Source organism: Pleurodeles waltl, chromosome 6, assembly GCF_031143425.1.
Source record: "Pleurodeles waltl isolate 20211129_DDA chromosome 6, aPleWal1.hap1.20221129, whole genome shotgun sequence".
Taxonomy (NCBI): domain Eukaryota; kingdom Metazoa; phylum Chordata; class Amphibia; order Caudata; family Salamandridae; genus Pleurodeles; species Pleurodeles waltl.
Window position 1 is genome coordinate 395,358,622 of NC_090445.1, and position 20,139 is coordinate 395,378,760.

Consider the following 20,139-nt stretch of genomic DNA (forward strand, 5'->3'; position numbering starts at 1 on the left):
TCCCTCAGGCTGGGCAGAGTATGATGCAATCATGGGCACTGTGAAGATTTCTCTAACTACATATTATCAGGACAGTTGTATTGAAAAGCTACGTAATTTGACAGTAGGCACATTTCAGTTATCTACTGAACAGTTGATATGTCACATTACCCAGAGACAGATTTGTTGTGTAAGTGCTATTTATTGAAAAGTGCTGTAGTGCTATCCGTACATTGTCCATGATTGTGAGTCCATTATAGTGATATCTTCCATTGTGATCCAACACAAGGTTTACCAAAATGCTTTTGTCATGCTGGGGTTGCTGTTTCAGACAGTGCAGTGGGACAGACTTAGCCAATGAGTAGGAGAGAGACAATCACTGGGCTGGGTGACAAGATATACAGTGGTTTGCAGAACAGTGCTTGAGTACAGTTGTTGCAAGACTGGCAAGTTACAAAGCGCAGGACCTTGGTAATAGTTGGCCATGTGGCAGGGACTAGTGCTTCCGGGAACTTTTGGCCCACCTGTGTGTCACATGTATGTTATTGAGTTTTCAGACTTTTTCAGCCTCATTGCCTCTAGGTGTTGATTTTAGCCAAATAGAGAATTGCCCCCTTCTTTTCCTACTCGACCATCCGTGTACATCCATTCTCATGGTGAGACCTTTCACTGGCTGTGGGTGTTCTGATGGCCCTGGCAGGACACTTAACAATCTGGACCTGCCCCAATCCCTGATCGTTCACATCCAGTTAAATGTAATTGAAATGTGGCATATCCTATGCATGGCAATGTTATGATCCGATATGGATGTTGACTTTGTTAATGTGTCCTGCTGATGTTGGGTAATGTGTGTTAAATTGGATTGCCCTAATAGTCGTATCAGTGTCCTATTTCATCCTCTGACTGTGCAGGTGTATTTCATTGACCAGTTACATGTGTCCCCTCCTCAATGCTGTTGTCTGAGCAGTATGACATTTGGGATGTTGCCTTGTTACCCAGGCACAGGATGGACCCTGACATATGCAGCATGGGTGTGTCCTTAGTGCTGTGTCACTCCTATTGTTGTTTACTTTGGCTGATGTTTGTGACAACTATGGGCATTGACATTTGAGAGTACTGGGGCCTTTGTCTTGTTTCTGGGGATTGTTGCAGTTGTCATCCTCACCCCCTAATTTAGGTGTGTATGATCCTTCGGGAGGTTACTGCCATTGGCTACTTGAGCTGCACACAGAGCAGAGGTGGTAGTGGCAACTGTTCTCGCAGTTACATTGCAGTTGTCAGTTTGGCTAGAGGATTGCTAATAGGGCCCTAGTTAATGTAGGGGGTATGTTGGCTGACAAGTGCCAGGATGTCAGTTTGACGTAGTGGCCTTCCTTCCTGGCGTGGCTTTCCCTTTGCTCCATCGTTGGCATGACAGCATGCCCTCATGGGACTGTTGTTGGTGTAGTGTAATGGTGTGCCCCAGCTTCTGTCTGTGCAGGCCATGCCCCAATGCCATGCCCCTTTACCCATGCCAGTCCATGTATATCATGACTTCCATGCATTTTGTGGTCGGTAACCCTCCCCGCTTGCAGTTAACATTTGTGCATTTTAATTCCCCATGCAACTTACCCTGCATGTGCGTTGTCTCCTGGTAGTCTGTGCTGTCCTGTCCTTGAATCCCTGTGACAATCTCCTCAGGGATGACGGCTGTGACCATCTCCTCCATGTGGTCCAGGGCCTCCTGGTGTGCTGGACTCCCCCCTCCAGTCTGCAGTGCTGCCTTCCTGTTCCTGGCCATCTTTTCCTTGGTCCTGCGTTTGCAGTCATGCCCGCGTTTCTTGCACTCGATGACTGTTCTGCGTACTTCAGCCACACTGTTAATCTTGTCGACAATTTGTTGCGATATAGCCTCTCTCCTACTGATTGGCAACTTTGATGTGACAAACAGTTGGTGCTGGTGTTCCGTCACCTCTTTAACCAGAATTTCCTGCTCCTCTCCACTAAAGCGACACTTTCTTTTCTTCTTAAAAGTGTCCTGGTTCTTGTGTGGGTCCTCCTGGCTGGTTCCTGGTCTGCTGTCATCTTCCTGGGGTCTGTAGTGACATCTGTGATCCATTTTGGCTCTCCTCTGGTGAAATGGCTGTGTTCGCTGTGTTTTTTGATGCTATTGCGTCAAAAAAAACCCGGCACATATCCGGTTTGCGGTGTCGTAAATCGACCCACAGTCATTTCTGCCGCGCTAACGTTGTTTTCCTTTACGACTTGACGCCGCGGTGTGCGTCAAAAATAATGTCTCCCACCTGTTGTTTGCGCCGTCGTGCGTCAAAGTATAAATCTGACGCCCGCACGGCGCACCAAAATGTCGTTAGCCGGCAGTATTATTTTTGACGCAAAACTGTGCCGGCACAGTTTTGCGCCAAAAAGTATAAATATGGGCCTACATCTTTACATGAGAACGAAAAGTAATCTGAAACATTCCCTGGAAAACAATAGGAATTGTACTAGGACTTAATTTACACAAAGAGTGCAATATCTTGAATTTAGCACCTTTGCAGAAAGTTCAAAGGCCCTAGATAATTGTGTGCACTTCAGGAACAACACTGCACATCAAGGTTTTAATTGCCATGATATGATTGCGCACACTGTAAGCGATCTGAACACCTAGGTTGAAATGCGGGAAATGAATCGTGCACACTGCCAATTCCAACAAGTATATGCAAATGCCATGAAATGATCGCGCACTCTGTAAGCGATCTGAACATCAAGGTTTAAATGCAGGAAATGAATCGCGCACACTGCCGATTACAACAAGTATATGCAAATGCCATGAAATGATCGCGCACTCTGTAAGCGATCTGAACATCAAGGTTTAAAAGTGGGAAATGAATCGTGCACACTGCTGATTCCAACAAGTACATGCAAATGTCATTAAATGATTGCGCACTCTGTAAGCGATCTGAACATCAAGGTTTAATTGCGGGAATGAATCGCGCACACTGCCGATTCCAACAAGTATATGCAAATGCCAAGGAATGATCAACCATTCCGTAAGCGATCTGAACATCAAGGTTTAAATGTGGGAATGAATTGCGCGTCTTGCCAATTCGAATGCCACCATGCAAATGCCAAGAAATGGTCACACACAATGAGTATCAAGAGTTAAATGCAAGGAATGAATCGCGCGTCTTGCCGATTCGAATGCCACCATGCAAATGCCAACAAATGGTCGCGCACAATGAGTATCAAGAGTTAAATGCAAGGAATCAATTGCACGTCTTGCCGATTCGAATACCAACATGTAAATGCCAGAAAACCACGAGCACATTCACCCACACAAGGAAAATCTTTCAATAAGAAAGCTAGGCCCGAAAACTCGAATGCCTTTGAAAACGGGGTCGGGGGCCCAGCCCGACCTCCGTCCTACCGCCCTGTTCAAGGATCACCAATACAATGAAGGGCAAGGCCTGGAAGGTCAAAGTAGGCCTCCGGAACAGGAGCTCAGGAAGTTGCTGCTGCTCTGCACCGGGACCTCTGAATAGTGAGCACGTGGAGCTGGGCTGCCTCCCTTATATAGTCTGGCCCAGCCCACAAACCACACCCCGTCATGCTGCAGGGAAAGCTTCTAGAAGGTCTAAGAAAATGACCACACCCTGATACACTCTGTAAGCCTGCAGCAATACCTTGCAAATGAACATTATTTGCAAACATCATTAATAGTGGTTTCAAGGTAGAACTCTGCAATGCAAAAGGTTAAAAAACTGCATATAAACTCAATGCATGAATTAAGCTCTTACATAAAGGCTGGGTTTTTGCATTTTAGTCGCCCGTAGAGCGCGCACTGCCCTGATGTTGACACATACACACAAATACATGCAGCAACATTACATATACATCCCTCCCACCCCACGGAAGAACGCAAGGACAAAATTAAATAATTGTAATGATTGTAATGAATGTAATCATGAAAAATCTGATAGTGAAAGTTCACAATTCAGTATATACAAATATGTATACCAACTAAACAAGTCTGGATAGTGTACCAATCATTGTCCATAGACCAGTGGTCCCAAAATGCATGGGCGAAGCCCAAACAAGTTACCTGATTCGAAACGGAGAGAACACTGCAGGGGCATCAGATCTAAAATAAACAGGCACGTCAGGGGTAAGGGGAGGGGGCACCTCAGCCGGATGAACGCACAACGCCACTGCTTCATGAGGGGGCTTCATGCCCATTGCTGTATCCTGGGGAGTGCGAAGCCACAGTCTCTCAAGTCTTCCCAGTGGGTGGTTTGCCCACTGCTGTATCCTGGGGAGTGCAAAGCCACAGTCTCTCAAGTGGATTACATTCTTCAGTGGTAGTGGATGCCTTTCTCCACTGGTTCTGTAGGGGGCCTTGTGCCCAGAGTGCTTCATCCTGCCAAGGACTGTGGTAGTGGATGTGATTCTCCACTGGTTCTGGAGGGGGCCTTGTGCCCAGAGTGCTTCATCCTGACAAGGACTGAGGTAGTGGATGTGATTCTCCACTGGTTCTGGAGGAGGCCTTGTGACCAGAGTGAGTGCTTCAGCCTGCCAAGGACTGAGGTACTGGATGTCTTTCTTCATTGGGTCAGGAGGGGGCCTTTTGCCCAGAGTGCTCCACATGCAGTGTGGCCAGTCTCATTCCCTCACATGGGTGTGTGTGCCACAAGATTGCCTAGGAACAGGTAGCATGATACGCCATGGAGGCAGAGACATACCCCACCCTGCTGCAGCTTTGCCTTCCACCTGCAGGTGCAAACAGTGATGAAAGTCATGCCTCATGGAAGCTGGGCAGGGTCCAGGAAGTCTCCTCTAGCCTCGGACGGCTGACCACTGGGGATGGTAGGCATGTCAGCGGTGGTGCCACTGTCTGAGCATGTCGCGGGGCTGGTGGTGGTGCTTGCGGCGGTGTCTGTGGTGGCGGTGCTGGTGGTGGTGCATGTGTCAGCACCTGTTGAGGGACACAGCAGGACGTCTCCTGCAGCCTCGGATGGCTGCCCACTGGGGTAGATGCTGGGGACTGTTGCTGAGGCTGCAGTGGTGGTGGTGCAGGTGGTGGTGCAGGTGGCTGTGCAGGTGGCAATGGCGGTACTGGTGGCGGTGCTGGTGGCGGGGTAGGTTGCGGTGTTCGTCGCCATACAGGTTGGTGTAGTTGTTGACAGAAGGGGTGACACTAGTCCCTCAGTCGGTGCAAACCGTGCCCTGTCCTGACCTGCTCTTCTGCTTTTGTCCCTTCCCCACCTTTGATGGTGCCGCAGGTGTTTTGCCACTGTCCCCTTTAGTTTTGGCGGAGCCCTTGGTGACTGGTAGGTGTGGCTTCTCCCTCTGGGATGTGGGCACCTTCTTCACCTTGGCAGGTGGCGGAATGTCCTTGGCCCCGCAAGGTGGCACATTCGCAGCCCTGAGGGGTGGCACACTCGATGACCCCGCAGTTGCTGGCACCACTGTGCCTGGGGATTTGGTGGCTGAGGTGCTGGGCTGGGACCTGGAAAGCCTGGCCCTAGGGGAAGGCCGGGGGGGGGAGAGGCCGAATTTTGCCAGGAAAAGTTTTTTAGACTCACTGGGATGGGAAGATGAGGGGGTTTGGGAGTGGAGGAAGAGGTAGTGGTTGTAGGAGGTGTATGTTTGCTGAACTTGGGTGAAGGTGCATGGGCCAGAGAATGCTGTGATGTGGATGGCTGTTGGGTGGGTGTGTATCTGCGTTTGTGTACTTTGGGAGGAGGGCTCACAGACACACTGGGAGAGGACAGAGGGGATGTGTGAATGGTAGTGGGGGTGGTGAGTGCACATGAGCGGTGTGTGGTGATGTGCGTGCTGGTGATGGAGATAGTGGCTGAGGATGTAGTGCATGTAGGTGCGAGTGGAGACGAGACTGGGAGGGAGGAGGAGGACGTGGAGGAGGGGGACACAGTGGATGCAGTGGCTCTTGCTGTGTCTGCATGGGGAAGGTGCTTGTGTGAGTGCTTGTGGGATGTGTGGTGCTTATGTTTGCCATGTCCACTCTTGTGTGTTGATGAGTGTGCATGCTGGTCTGATGGTGTGCTTGGGATAGGCTGAGGTACGGGGGATTGGGTCTGGGTGGAGGAAGTTGGAGGGGGAGGCTGGACACAGGGACAATGGCTGCCATCAGTGCTGAGGCCAGAGCCTGAAATGCTCTCTGTTGGGCCGCCTGCCCTGAATGAATGTCCTCCAGGTATGCATTTGTTTGTTGCAAATGCCTCTCAACACCCTGGATGGCATTCAAAATGGTAGATTGCCCAACAGTGTGGGATCTCAGGAGGTCAATAGCCTCCTCACTGAGTGCAGCAGGGCTGACTGAGGGGCTTCGTGGAGGGTGGTGCTGGTAGGGGGGTGGCATCTGTACTTGTTGATGCGGTGGGCACAGAGGTTCCCACCACCGCAAGGGAGCTCCCATCAGAGGAGGAGTCGCTGTCGCTGTTGTATGCTCCTGTCCCCGTTGTGGATCTCCCCTCGCCCTCCATCCCACTGGTGGCTTCAGACTCCATTGCTTCACCCTCCAGGGCCAAGTGGGTTGCAGCTCCCTCCTGCTCCGGTACGACTGTTCCTCTGCCAGATTATGCTATTGCACGCAAGAACAGTTAGACAAAACAAAAAGGGGGGGGAAGACAGAAAAAACACATGTTCAGTGCATGCATCACCACTGCTGTTGGCGGACACAACACACAGGGAGCAGCCCTCTGCACTAAGCCATGCACTAACAGTTTCTAGCAAATTCACCTGCCCATGGGGGACGAGGCCTAAGGCCAATTGCTGCACACCTGGAAGCCACAGGAGCCTGACTAGGTGTAGATGGCTTTTACCAGTAGTGGGGTTGGGGTGCCACAGAGCCAGCCTAACAAGGGACCTTGCCTACCAAGTTTGCCCTGGCCAAGGGGAACCCACAGCCCACCTCCCCCACCCAGACACCTCGTGATGCGTGCAGAGTCAGCTGAATTTGAGTGTACTCACCCCATTGTGGCTGCTCTGATGCCCTCAAGCGCCCATCCAACTCCGGATAGGCCACCGCCAGGATCTGGTACAACAGGGGGGTCATGGTGCGATGGGCACCCCTTCCACGTTAGGAGGCCATCCCCAGCTGGCCCTCAGCCGTCTTCTTGCTCCAGCGGCGCAGGTCCTCCTATCTTTTACAGCAGTGGGTGCTCCATCTATGGTAGACCCCCAGGGTCAGGATGTCCTTGGCAATGGCACGCCAAATACCGTTCTTCTGGTGGGCATTGACCTAGAGGAAAAGTGAAGTAAAAATGGATGATTCTAGCTCGTACATTTCATCTGTCGCATTGCCAAACACCTCCAACACTGGCCCTGCCATACATACACACACAATCCTGACATGCTGGCCTGTCCCCCTCCCCAGCCTCCCCACCCTCTTCCATCCACGACACTCCATACACTCAGGAGCCATCCACCATGCTCACAGTGTACTCATCTGTTTGTCTGAAGGACCGTACAGTTGCGTGTACTGGGGGAGGACCCCATCCAACAGTTTCTCCAACCTTTCCCCAGACACTGTAGCCATCGTTGCTTCCAGAAACAGGTCACAGAAGCACTTACAGTGTAGGTCCTCTCCTGTTGAAAGTCTGGTATCAAGTGAGTGAACAGTAAGAAAATGGCAGTCACGTCCACGGCGGTGTGTACCGTCACCGCCGGCGTACATCGTCATTGGCTCCTGGGACTCATAGGGCCCAATGTTAACCAATGCTGAATTGCGCCGCGGTCTTCGACCGCCCACCGCAACGGTGTACAACGCCAGCACAGTTACCTCATTTCCCCTTGTCCCACCTTACAGGTCAGGCAGCCACCATTTCAGGTGGCCACATGGGATGGAAAAAAACTGCGTCACACCTATCTAGGCCTGGAATACAGACAGATACCGGCACATTGCAATTTCCCAACGTTTTAGCAAATAACACATTGGGCCTCATTCCAACCCTGGCAGTCATAGGCCGGCTGAAGCACCGCAAACAGGCTGGCGGGGCTTCATTCTGTATTCCGACCGTGGCTGTGAAGCCGCGTCTCCCAGCCGGGTCCGGCGGTTTACCGCCGGATTTTCCCCGGCTGGGGGAATCCTCCATGGCGGCGCTGCTTGCAGCGCCGCCATGGGGATTCCGACCCCCTTCCCGCCATCATGTTCCTGGTGGTTTTTACCGCCAGGAACAGGATTGCAGGAATGGGTGTCGTGGGGCCCCCTAACAGGGCCCCATTAAGATTTTCACTGTCTGCTTTGCACACAGTGAAAATCACGACGGGTGCTACTGCACCCGTCGCACCCCTGCAACTCCGCCGGCTCCATTCGGAGCCGGCTTCATTGTTGCAGGGTCTTTCCCGCTGGGCCGGCGGGCACCCTTTTGGCGGTCGTCCGCCGGCCCAGCGGGAAAGTCGAAATGACCCCCGCGGTCTTTTGACCGCGGTGCGGTCTTTCGACGGGGTTACTTTGGCGGGCGGCTGAGAATGACCCCCATTGTGATGACTATGGGCCTGATTACAACTTTGGAGGAGGTGTTAATCCATCCTAAAAGTGACGGTAAAGTGACGGATATACCACCAGCCGTATTACGAGTCCATTATATCCTATGGACTCGTAATACGGCTGGTGGTATATCCGTCACTTTACCGTCACTTTTGGGATGGATTAACACCTCCTTCAAAGTTGTAATCAGGCCGTAAGTGTTGGATGACCCTCTGCTCGCTGTTCTCCTTCATAGGGCACGTCTGCTGGGGCAGGTGATGATATGGTGTCATCCTCCGGTGTACAGACCCCTGGTGGACCTGTCGACAATGGAAGAGAGACACATCAGTATCACATACAGACTTGATCGTGCAACAATACTGGAACTGTATGCCCAATTGGAGCCAGACCTGATTTCAGCTATCCGCCATCCCACAGGAATCCCCCCTCTAGTGCAGGTTCTGTCTGTACTCCATTTCCTGGCCAGTGGGTCTTTTCAAACTACAGTGGCCTCAGGGATGGCATCAGGGATGTCATAGCCAATGTTCTCTAATGTGTTGGCCAGAGTGTTATCTGCCCTACTGAAACACATGCGCAGCTACATCGTTTTCCCTCAAGTGGAGGATTTGCCCACAGTGAAAGGTGACTTCTATGCCCTGGGACATATCCCCAACATCATTGGTGCCATTGATGGTACACATGTGGCATTTGTCCCCCCGCAGGAATGAACAGGTGTACAGAAACCGGAAAAGCTACCATTTGATGAATGAGCAGATGGTGTGTTTGGCAGACCAGTACATCTCCCATGTGAATGCCAAGTATCCTGGCTCTGTGCATGACACCTACATTTTGAGGAATAGCAGCATCCCTTATGTGATGGGGCAACTCCTGAGGCACCGTGTGTGGCTAATAGGTGAGGCGAAGGTCCTAACAGATTTGACATAGTTGTCGGGGAATGGAGTTGTCCCTAAGGATTAGTGTGTGTCTAACAGTTGTCCCTCGACACTTGCAGGTGACTCTGGTTACCCCAACCTGTCATGGCTACTGACACCAGTGTGAATCCCAGGACAAGGGCAGAGCAACGCTACAATGAGGCACATTGGTGAACTAGGAGGATTATAGAACCCACCTTCGGCCTCCTGAATGCCAGATTCCGGTGCCTCCATCTGACAGGTGGTTCTCTATACTACTCACAAAAGAAGGTGTGCCAGATCACCGTGGCATGCTGTATGCTGCACAACCTGGCTTTGCGATGCCAGGTGCCTTTTCTGCAGGAAGATGGGCCAGATGGTGGTCTTGTGGCAGCTGTGGAGCCTGTGGACAGTGACGAAGAGGAGGCAGAAGAAGAAGATGTCGACAACCGATACAACATCATAATGCAATACTTCCAGTGAGACACAGGTAAGAAGATGTAACTGCTTCCCACATCTCATACTATTGTTGGAGCTAGCATAAGTCTGTCATTTTCACTCAGTGTATGGACCCTGACTTGTCACTTTGCCTTTCAGTTTCACAGATCTGGCTCCCACTTTGTGCCCTCTGCTATGTTTACTGCTGGCCTACAGCTGTGTTATATTGGTATGTGAACAAGTACATTAACATTGCTATATTCCAGAGGTTTTGCAATTACACATTAGTGAAAGCACAGACAGACTCCCGATTGTTTTGTGATACAAGTGTCTTTATTTCTGTGCGAATAAGTGGAGGAGTGTGTGAAATGGGCTGGTGTGATGGTGGAGGAATGTCCATGGCAGAGTCCAGTCTATTTGTTTCACAGGTGCATTGCCCAATGGGGTATAGGAAGTGGATCAATGGCAGTTTAAAGTTGACAGGGTGACAAAGTAGGACAGAAGGGTGACATTCAGGAGGGTCTTGGCAATGTTCTCTGTCTTGTTCCTGGATCCCGTTTGCGGGGTGGTTCTCCATCTGCAGTGTGTGGGGTGCTGGTGGCCTGTTGTTCCTGTGGTGGTGCCTCCTGTCCACTAGCACCGGCAGAGGTGGAGGGCTGTTCATTGTCCAGGCTAGTATCAGAGGCCCATTGGTATGCCACCGTGTCCCTCCTGGTGTTGAGAAGGTCTTCCAGCACCCCTGCAATGGTTACCAGGGTGGTGTTGATGGACTTCAAGTCCTCCCTGATCCCCAGGTAGTGTTCCTCCTGCAGCCGCTGGGTCTCCTGAAACTTGGCTAGTACCGTGCCCATAGTCTTCTGGGAATGGTGGTAAGCTCCCATGATGTTGGAGAGTGACTCGTGGAGAGTGGGTTCCCTGGGCCTGTCCTCCCCTGTCGCACAGCAGTCCTCCCAGCTTCCCTGTTATCCTGTGCCTCTGTCCCCTGAACCGTGTGCCCACTGCCACTGCCCCCAGGTCCCTGATCGTCCTGTGTTAGTGGGGTTGCCTGGGTTCACTGTAGTGGTGGACGCACTGCTGATTGACGTGTCCTGGGGACAGAGGGATGGGCCCGCTGGGTGGGTGCTGTGGTGGTGTTTCCTGAGGGGGGAGGTACAGTGGTGGTTTGTGACTGTGTCAGGGGAACCGAATGTCTGAGGTACCTGATGGGCCGGGCTGGTCATCTTGATCCAGGCGTGCAGAGCTGCTGTCGTCACTGTGGGCCTCTTCTGTGGGGGGACTGGATATGTCTGGCACCTACTGTCTGGGGACATTGGGTATGGGTCTTGTTGGGGTGTAAATGCATAGTTATTGTACCTGTGTGTGCCATCTTGTGCAATGGGTGAGTTACCCTCTACTCCTGTGCTTGCATTATTGCCGTGGCCCTTGTGTAATTAGTGATTTTGGGGCATAAGTGAGTCTCTCTACTGGACATGCTTTGGTGATGGGTGTCCATGCATTAGTGTTACAAGCAGGGCTTGAATTTGGGATGTGTGGGTTGTGTTAGTGGGGTATCTGTGGGTTGTTGGGGTGATGGGTGTGAGGGTGAGGGTCGGAGTATGTGATGGCATGCAGGTGGGATCGGGGAACACATCACAACAGACACCACCTCACACATCACCCATACCACATCACGGCACCTCAAAGGCACCCCAGGTTCACTGAGGAGGAGCTAAGGGTCATGGTGGAGGAAATAATTCGAGTAGAGCCACAGCTATTCGGATCACAGGTGCAGCAGTTGTCCATTGCAAGGAAGATGGAGCTATGGCGGAGAATCGTGGACAGGGTCAACGCTGTGGGACAGCACCACAGAACAAGGGATGACATCAGGAAGAGGTGGAATGACCTACAGGGGAAGATACGTTCCACAGAAGCAAGACTCCAACTAGCTGTACAGACAACAGGCAGTGGACCCTCACCTCCTCCCCCACAACTAACAACATGGGAGGAGCAAGTCTTGGCAATCATGCATCCTGAGGGCCTGGCAGGGGTAGGAGAAGCACTGGACTCTGGTAAGTCAAATCTCTATTACTATTATGCCCCTACCTGCATGCCATCACAAACCCTCACCCTTGCCCTCACTCCCATCACTCTACCACCTCACACACACCCCACCATCACAACCCACTCATCCCAATACCAAGCCCTACATGCAACACCAATGTATGGACACCCCTCAAAGACCTGCATGGACACCCATCACTAAAGCATGCACATTAGAGAGAATCACCTAGCCCACAAAATCACTACTCACACAAGGCAAAGCTGACAGGCCAATAACAACCAAACAGGGCAACACACCCATGCACAAGATGACACAGAAACAATAACACTGCATTTACATCCCAACAGGTCTCCCACCCAAAGTCACCGGAGAGGAGCTGCCAGCAACATTCAGTCCCCCTCCAGAGGAGGCCCACTGTGATGACATCAGCTCTGGACGCCTGGATCTGGATGACCAACCTGGCCTATCATGGAACTCTGGACAGTCCCATAACACCACAGAGCCTCCCCCCTCAGGAAACACCACCACAGTACCCACCCAGCGGGCCCATACCTCAGTCCCAGGACATGTCAATCAGCAGTGTGTCCACCACTACAGGGTCCCCAGGTCACCCCACAAACACAGGACTATCAGGGACCTGGGGTCAGTGTCAGTGGGCACACGGTTCAGGGGTCAGAGGCACAGGACAATAGGGAACCTGGGAGGACTGCTGTGCGACAGGGGGATGACAGGCCCAGGGAACCGACTATCAAAGGAGGCACCCACCAACATCCTAGGAGCATACCACCATTCCCAGGAGACAATGAGCCAGATACTGGACAGGTTGCAGGAGACCCAGCGGCTGCAGGAGGTACAGTACCTGGTCCATGAACACCACCCTGGTCACCATTGTAGGGGTGCTGGCAGACATGGCCAACACCATGAGGGATGCAGTGGCACACCACTGGGCACCTGACACTAGCCAAACCGATGAAAAGCCCTCCACCTCCACTGCTGCTAGTAGAAAGAAGACCTCGCCACAGGAACAACAGGCAACCAGCACCCCACCCCCTGCAGAAGGAGAACCACCCCGCAAACGGTCCCTGCGATCCAGTCAGAAGCCAGAGAACATTGCCAAGACCCCCGCCAGGAAATAAGACTCTCCTGAATGTCACCCTTGTGTCCCACTCTGTCACCCTGTCCACCTTGAACTGCCATTGCTCCCCTTCCTATGCCCCCTTGGACAATGAACCTGTGATGCAAATAGACTGGATTCCATCCTGGACTTTCCTCCATCAACACCCCAGCCCATTGCACATCCCCCTCCAATCATTAGCACTTAAATGAACACCGTTTGAATAAATGTATGGAGTCTGTCAAATCATTTAACCATGTATTTGTTTAACAAGCTTTAAACACTGCTATATAACTGTACAGTATTGTATACATAGGAATGACCTGTAGTTGGCTGCAGTCAACACACCATGAGAGATAGTGGGGCACAAATATCTGAAAATAGAGATGCCAAAGGGTACAGGAAGTGGCCATAGAAGTTGGAAAATCAGCCTGCCAGTGACAATGTCAAATTTAAAACTGTCAATGTGAAGTGTCATTACAGTGTCTTACCTGTGTGTCATTGGAAGTACTGTCTTATAATAGCACTTCTGTTGTACTCATCCTCTGCCTCCTCATCTTCACTGTCCACAGGGTCCAATGCTGCCACACACCCATCTCCATCCTCATCCTCCTGCAGAAAAGGCACCTGGCAATGTAAGTCAAGATTGTGCAACATACAGCATGCCACAATGATCTGGCACACCTTCTTGGGTGAGCAGTACAAGGATCCACCTGTTAAATGGAGGCAACAAAACCTGGCCTTCAGGAGGCTGAATGTCCTTTCTATTATTCTTCTTGTTCGCCCATGTGCCTCATTGTAATGTTCCTCTGCCCTTGTCCTGGGATTCCTCACAGGGGTCAGTAGCCATGAGAGGTTGGGGTAACCAGAGTCACCTGAAAATATTGAGGGACAACTGTTAGCCACATACTAACTCTTATGGCCCACACCATAACCATACACCAACATCCACTGGGTGGTAACCAGGGCTCACCTATTAGCCACACCCAGTGCCTCTGGAGTTGAGCCATCACAAATGGGATACTGCTATTCTCAGCATAAATGCATCATGCACAGACCCAGGATACTTTGTATTGACATGGGAAATGTACTGGTCCGCCAGGCACACTATCTGCACATTCATGGAGTGAAAGCCCTTTAGATTTCTGAACACCTGTTAAATTCTCCAGGGGGGAGCAAATGCGATATGTGTACCATCAATTGCCCCAGTAATGTTGGGGATATGTCCCATAGCATAGAAATCAGCTTTCACTGTGGCCAGATCCTCCACCTGGGGGAAAACGATGTAGCTGCTCATGTGTTTAATCAGGGCAGACAATACTATGGCCAGCACTATTGAGAACATTGGCTGAGACATTCCTGCTGCCAAGCCCACTGTCACTTGGAAGGAGCCACTTGCCAGGAAATGGAGCACAGATAGGACGTGCACAAGAGGGGGATCCCGGTGGGCTGACGCATAGCGGATATCAGGTCAGGTTCCAATTGGGCACACAGCTCAGTGATTTTGGCCCTGACCAGTCTATAGGTGAGGATAATATGCCTGTCCTCCATTGTTGCCAAGTCCACCAGAGGCCTGTACACGGGAGATGTCTCTATCTCCTATTCATCCGCAGCGGTTGCAATCTAGGGGGCAAATGGTGAGTAGCTGGTCAGTATTCCATATTTCCAAACACTACACTGCAATGCATGTTGTGACTGTAACACAATATTGTTGTATTGGCCCAAATGGTGCCTATGTGTACTGTGACGTAGTTAGGTGCCATGGCCTGCCCCCCTTCTGAAATGGTGTCCGCTTGTCCTGTATTGAGGGACATGTGGAAATGAGGTAATTCCGCTGACGTTGTGCGCTGTTGCAGAAGGCGGTCGAAAATCGCTGTGCAACCCCTCATTAGATCCCATTGGGCCCTGTGGGTTACAGTGGCCAATGGTGATGTACGCCGGCAGTGACAGTATGCACCGTCTTCTATCTGTTTTTTCTATCTGTTCACCCACTTGCTACCTGACCTTCAACAGGAGAGGACCTACACTGTAAGTGGTGCTGTGACCTGTGCCTGGAACCAATCATGGCTCGTGTCACTGGGGAAAGAGCCCCTGCCATCACCGCTGAGGAGTTGGAGAGACTGGTGGATGGGGTCCTACCCAAGTACTGTTTGCTGTATGGGCCTCCAGACCAACAGGTGAGTACACTGTGAGCACGATGCATGGTGCATGAATGCATGGGGTGCTGTGTGTGAGGTCCTCGTGTAGGGGATGGGTTGGTGGAAGGGCCCTGGGCTGCGTGCTGCATGTATGGTAGGCAGTGTCTGTGCATAAGGGGATTGGAGGGCTATGGTGGGACATGACTGTAACAGGCCGGACGGTCTGACTGATACCTTTTGCTACGTGTACATGTCTGCAGGTCAGAGCCCATCAGAAAAAGGGTATATGGCGTACCATCGCCAAGGATGTGCAGACCCTGGTGGTCTATGGCAGGCCGAGCACCCACCCCGAGGGCCTGGCAGGGGTAGGAGAAGCACTGGACTCTGGTAAGTCAAATCTCTATTACTATTATGCCCCTAACTGCATGCCCCTACCTGCATGCCATCACAAACCCTCACCCTTGCCCTCACTCCCATCACTCTACCACCTCACACACACCCCACCATCACAACCCACTCATCCCAATACCAAGCCCTACATGCAACACCAATGTATGGACACCCCTCAAAGACCTGCATGGACACCCATCACTAAAGCATGCACATTAGAGAGAATCACCTAGCCCACAAAATCACTACTCACACAAGGCAAAGCTGACAGGCCAATAACAATCAAACAGGGCAACACACCCATGCACAAGATGACACAGAAACAATAACACTGCATTTACATCCCCACAGGTCTCCCACCCAAAGTCACCGGAGAGGAGCTGCCAGCAACATTCAGTCCCCCTCCAGAGGAGGCCCACTGTGATGACATCAGCTCTGGACGCCTGGATCTGGATGACCAACCTGGCCTATCATGGAACTCTGGACAGTCCCATAACACCACAGAGCCTCCCCCCTCAGGAAACACCACCACAGTACCCACCCAGCGGGCCCATACCTCAGTCCCAGGACATGTCAATCAGCAGTGTGTCCACCACTACAGGGTCCCCAGGTCACCCCACAAACACAGGACTATCAGGGACCTGGGGTCAGTGTCAGTGGGCACACGGTTCAGGGGACAGAGGCACAGGACAATAGGGAACCTGGGAGGACTGCTGTGCGACAGGGGGATGACAGGCCCAGGGAACCGACTATCAAAGGAGGCACCCACCAACATCCTAGGAGCATACCACCATTCCCAGGAGACAATGAGCCAGATACTGGACAGGTTGCAGGAGACCCAGCGGCTGCAGGAGGTACAGTACCTGGTCCATGAACACCACCCTGGTCACCATTGTAGGGGTGCTGGCAGACATGGCCAACACCATGAGGGATGCAGTGGCACACCACTGGGCACCTGACACTAGCCAAACCGATGAAAAGCCCTCCACCTCCACTGCTGCTAGTAGAAAGAAGACCTCGCCACAGGAACAACAGGCAACCAGCACCCCACCCCCTGCAGAAGGAGAACCACCCCGCAAACGGTCCCTGCGATCCAGTCAGAAGCCAGAGAACATTGCCAAGACCCCCGCCAGGAAATAAGACTCTCCTGAATGTCACCCTTGTGTCCCACTCTGTCACCCTGTCCACCTTGAACTGCCATTGCTCCCCTTCCTATGCCCCCTTGGACAATGAACCTGTGATGCAAATAGACTGGATTCCGTCCTGGACTTTCCTCCATCAACACCCCAGCCCATTGCACATCCCCCTCCAATCATTAGCACTTAAATGAACACCGTTTGAATAAATGTATGGAGTCTGTCAAATCATATAACCATGTATTCGTTTAACAAGCTTTAAACACTGCTATATAACTGTACAGTATTGTATACATAGGAATGACCTGTAGTTGGCTGCAGTCAACACACCATGAGAGATAGTGGGGCACAAATATCTGAAAATAGAGATGCCAAAGGGTACAGGAAGTGGCCATAGAAGTTGGAAAATCAGCCTGCCAGTGACAATGTCAAATTTAAAACTGTCAATGTGAAGTGTCATTACAGTGTCTTACCTGTGTGTCATTGGAAGTACTGTCTTATAATAGCACTTCTGTTGTACTCATCCTCTGCCTCCTCATCTTCACTGTCCACAGGGTCCAATGCTGCCACACACCCATCTCCATCCTCATCCTCCTGCAGAAAAGGCACCTGGCAATGTAAGTCAAGTTTGTGCAACATACAGCATGCCACAATGATCTGGCACACCTTCTTGGGTGAGCAGTACAAGGATCCACCTGTTAAATGGAGGCAACAAAACCTGGCCTTCAGGAGGCTGAATGTCCTTTCTATTATTCTTCTTGTTCGCCCATGTGCCTCATTGTAATGTTCCTCTGCCCTTGTCCTGGGATTCCTCACAGGGGTCAGTAGCCATGAGAGGTTGGGGTAACCAGAGTCACCTGAAAATATTGAGGGACAACTGTTAGCCACATACTAACTCTTATGGCCCACACCATAACCATACACCAACATCCACTGGGTGGTAACCAGGGCTCACCTATTAGCCACACCCAGTGCCTCTGGAGTTGAGCCATCACAAATGGGATACTGCTATTCTCAGCATAAATGCATCATGCACAGACCCAGGATACTTTGTATTGACATGGGAAATGTACTGGTCCGCCAGGCACACTATCTGCACATTCATGGAGTGAAAGCCCTTTAGATTTCTGAACACCTGTTAAATTCTCCAGGGGGGAGCAAATGCGATATGTGTACCATCAATTGCCCCAGTAATGTTGGGGATATGTCCCATAGCATAGAAATCAGCTTTCACTGTGGCCAGATCCTCCACCTGGGGGAAAACGATGTAGCTGCTCATGTGTTTAATCAGGGCAGACAATACTATGGCCAGCACTATTGAGAACATTGGCTGAGACATTCCTGCTGCCAAGCCCACTGTCACTTGGAAGGAGCCACTTGCCAGGAAATGGAGCACAGATAGGACGTGCACAAGAGGGGGATCCCGGTGGGCTGACGCATAGCGGATATCAGGTCAGGTTCCAATTGGGCACACAGCTCAGTGATTTTGGCCCTGACCAGTCTATAGGTGAGGATAATATGCCTGTCCTCCATTGTTGCCAAGTCCACCAGAGGCCTGTACACGGGAGATGTCTCTATCTCCTATTCATCCGCAGCGGTTGCAATCTAGGGGGCAAATGGTGAGTAGCTGGTCAGTATTCCATATTTCCAAACACTACACTGCAATGCATGTTGTGACTGTAACACAATATTGTTGTATTGGCCCAAATGGTGCCTATGTGTACTGTGACGTAGTTAGGTGCCATGGCCTGCCCCCCTTCTGAAATGGTGTCCGCTTGTCCTGTATTGAGGGACATGTGGAAATGAGGTAATTCCGCTGACGTTGTGCGCTGTTGCAGAAGGCGGTCGAAAATCGCTGTGCAACCCCTCATTAGATCCCATTGGGCCCTGTGGGTTACAGTGGCCAATGGTGATGTACGCCGGCAGTGACAGTATGCACCGTCTTCTATCTGTTTTTTCTATCTGTTCACCCACTTGCTACCTGACCTTCAACAGGAGAGGACCTACACTGTAAGTGGTGCTGTGACCTGTGCCTGGAACCAATCATGGCTCGTGTCACTGGGGAAAGAGCCCCTGCCATCACCGCTGAGGAGTTGGAGAGACTGGTGGATGGGGTCCTACCCCAGTACTGTTTGCTGTATGGGCCTCCAGACCAACAGGTGAGTACACTGTGAGCACGATGCATGGTGCATGAATGCATGGGGTGCTGTGTGTGAGGTCCTCGTGTAGGGGATGGGTTGGTGGAAGGGCCCTGGGCTGCGTGCTGCATGTATGGTAGGCAGTGTCTGTGCATAAGGGGATTGGAGGGCTATGGTGGGACATGACTGTAACACGCCGGACGGTCTGACTGATACCTTTTGCTACGTGTACATGTCTGCAGGTCAGAGCCCATCAGAAAAAGGGTATATGGCGTACCATCGCCAAGGATGTGCAGACCCTGGTGGTCTATGGCAGGCCGAGCACCCACTGTGGCAAATGGTGGGAGGACCTGAGACGCTGGGCAAGGAAGATGGCGGAGGCCCAGCTGGGGATGGCCTCCCAATGAGGAAGGGGTGCCCATCGAACCCTGACCCCCCTGATGGCCCGCATACTGGTGGTGGCCTATCCGGAGATGGATGGGTGCTTGGGGGCATCACAGCAGCCACAAGGGGTTGAGTACAGTTTCCCAATATACAACTTGTGCCTGGTGGGGTGGTCTCCGGTTGGGGGATGTGGACCTGTGGGTGCCCCTAGGTCAGGCCTGACATTGCAGTGTAGGTCCCATGTTGGGTAGGGTATAATGTGAACCACCTCCAGCCAAGCTAGTAGGCATCCATTACTGGGTAGGGGTCTGTGGGTCTCAGGTGTACTGTTGTTGGCGTTAGGTATTACTGTCCATGGCCTGGTGACTAGCATTGTGACTGGTAGTGCATTGCCTAATGCGTAGTGCTGTTCCCTGCGTGTGTGTGTCGTGTATGCCAACGGTGGTGTTGGAGCAGCCACTGACCAAGTTTATCCTCTGTCTCTTCCACCCCTTTTTGTTTTGTCACCCTGTCCTTCTGTGCGATAGCATCACCTGGCGGAGGAGCTGAGGTGCCCGCGACGGAGGGAGCTGCATCCCACATGTCCCAGAAGGCCAAATCCACCAACATTGAGAGCACCAGTGGGACGTCTGGCGAGGGGAGCACCACAGCAGAGATAGGAGGGGACAGTTCGGGCAGGGATACCTCCTCTGATGGAAGCTCCCTGGTGGTGCCGGACATCTCTGTGCCCATCCCAACTAGAGGTACAGCCGCCACCCCCGAGCCAGCACCGCCCTCCCAACAGTCCCTCAGTGTGTGCCAGAGAGTGGGCATCTCCTTTGCCCCAGGCACCTCAGGCCCTGTCCCAGTTAGCCCTGCTACCCCGAGTGAGGAGACTATTGACCTCCTGCGATCCATCTCTGTTGGGCAGTCAACCATTGTGAATGCGATCCTGGGGCTGGCAGGCCATTTGCAACAAACAAAAGCATTCCTGGAGGGCATTCACTCTGGCATGGCGTCCCAA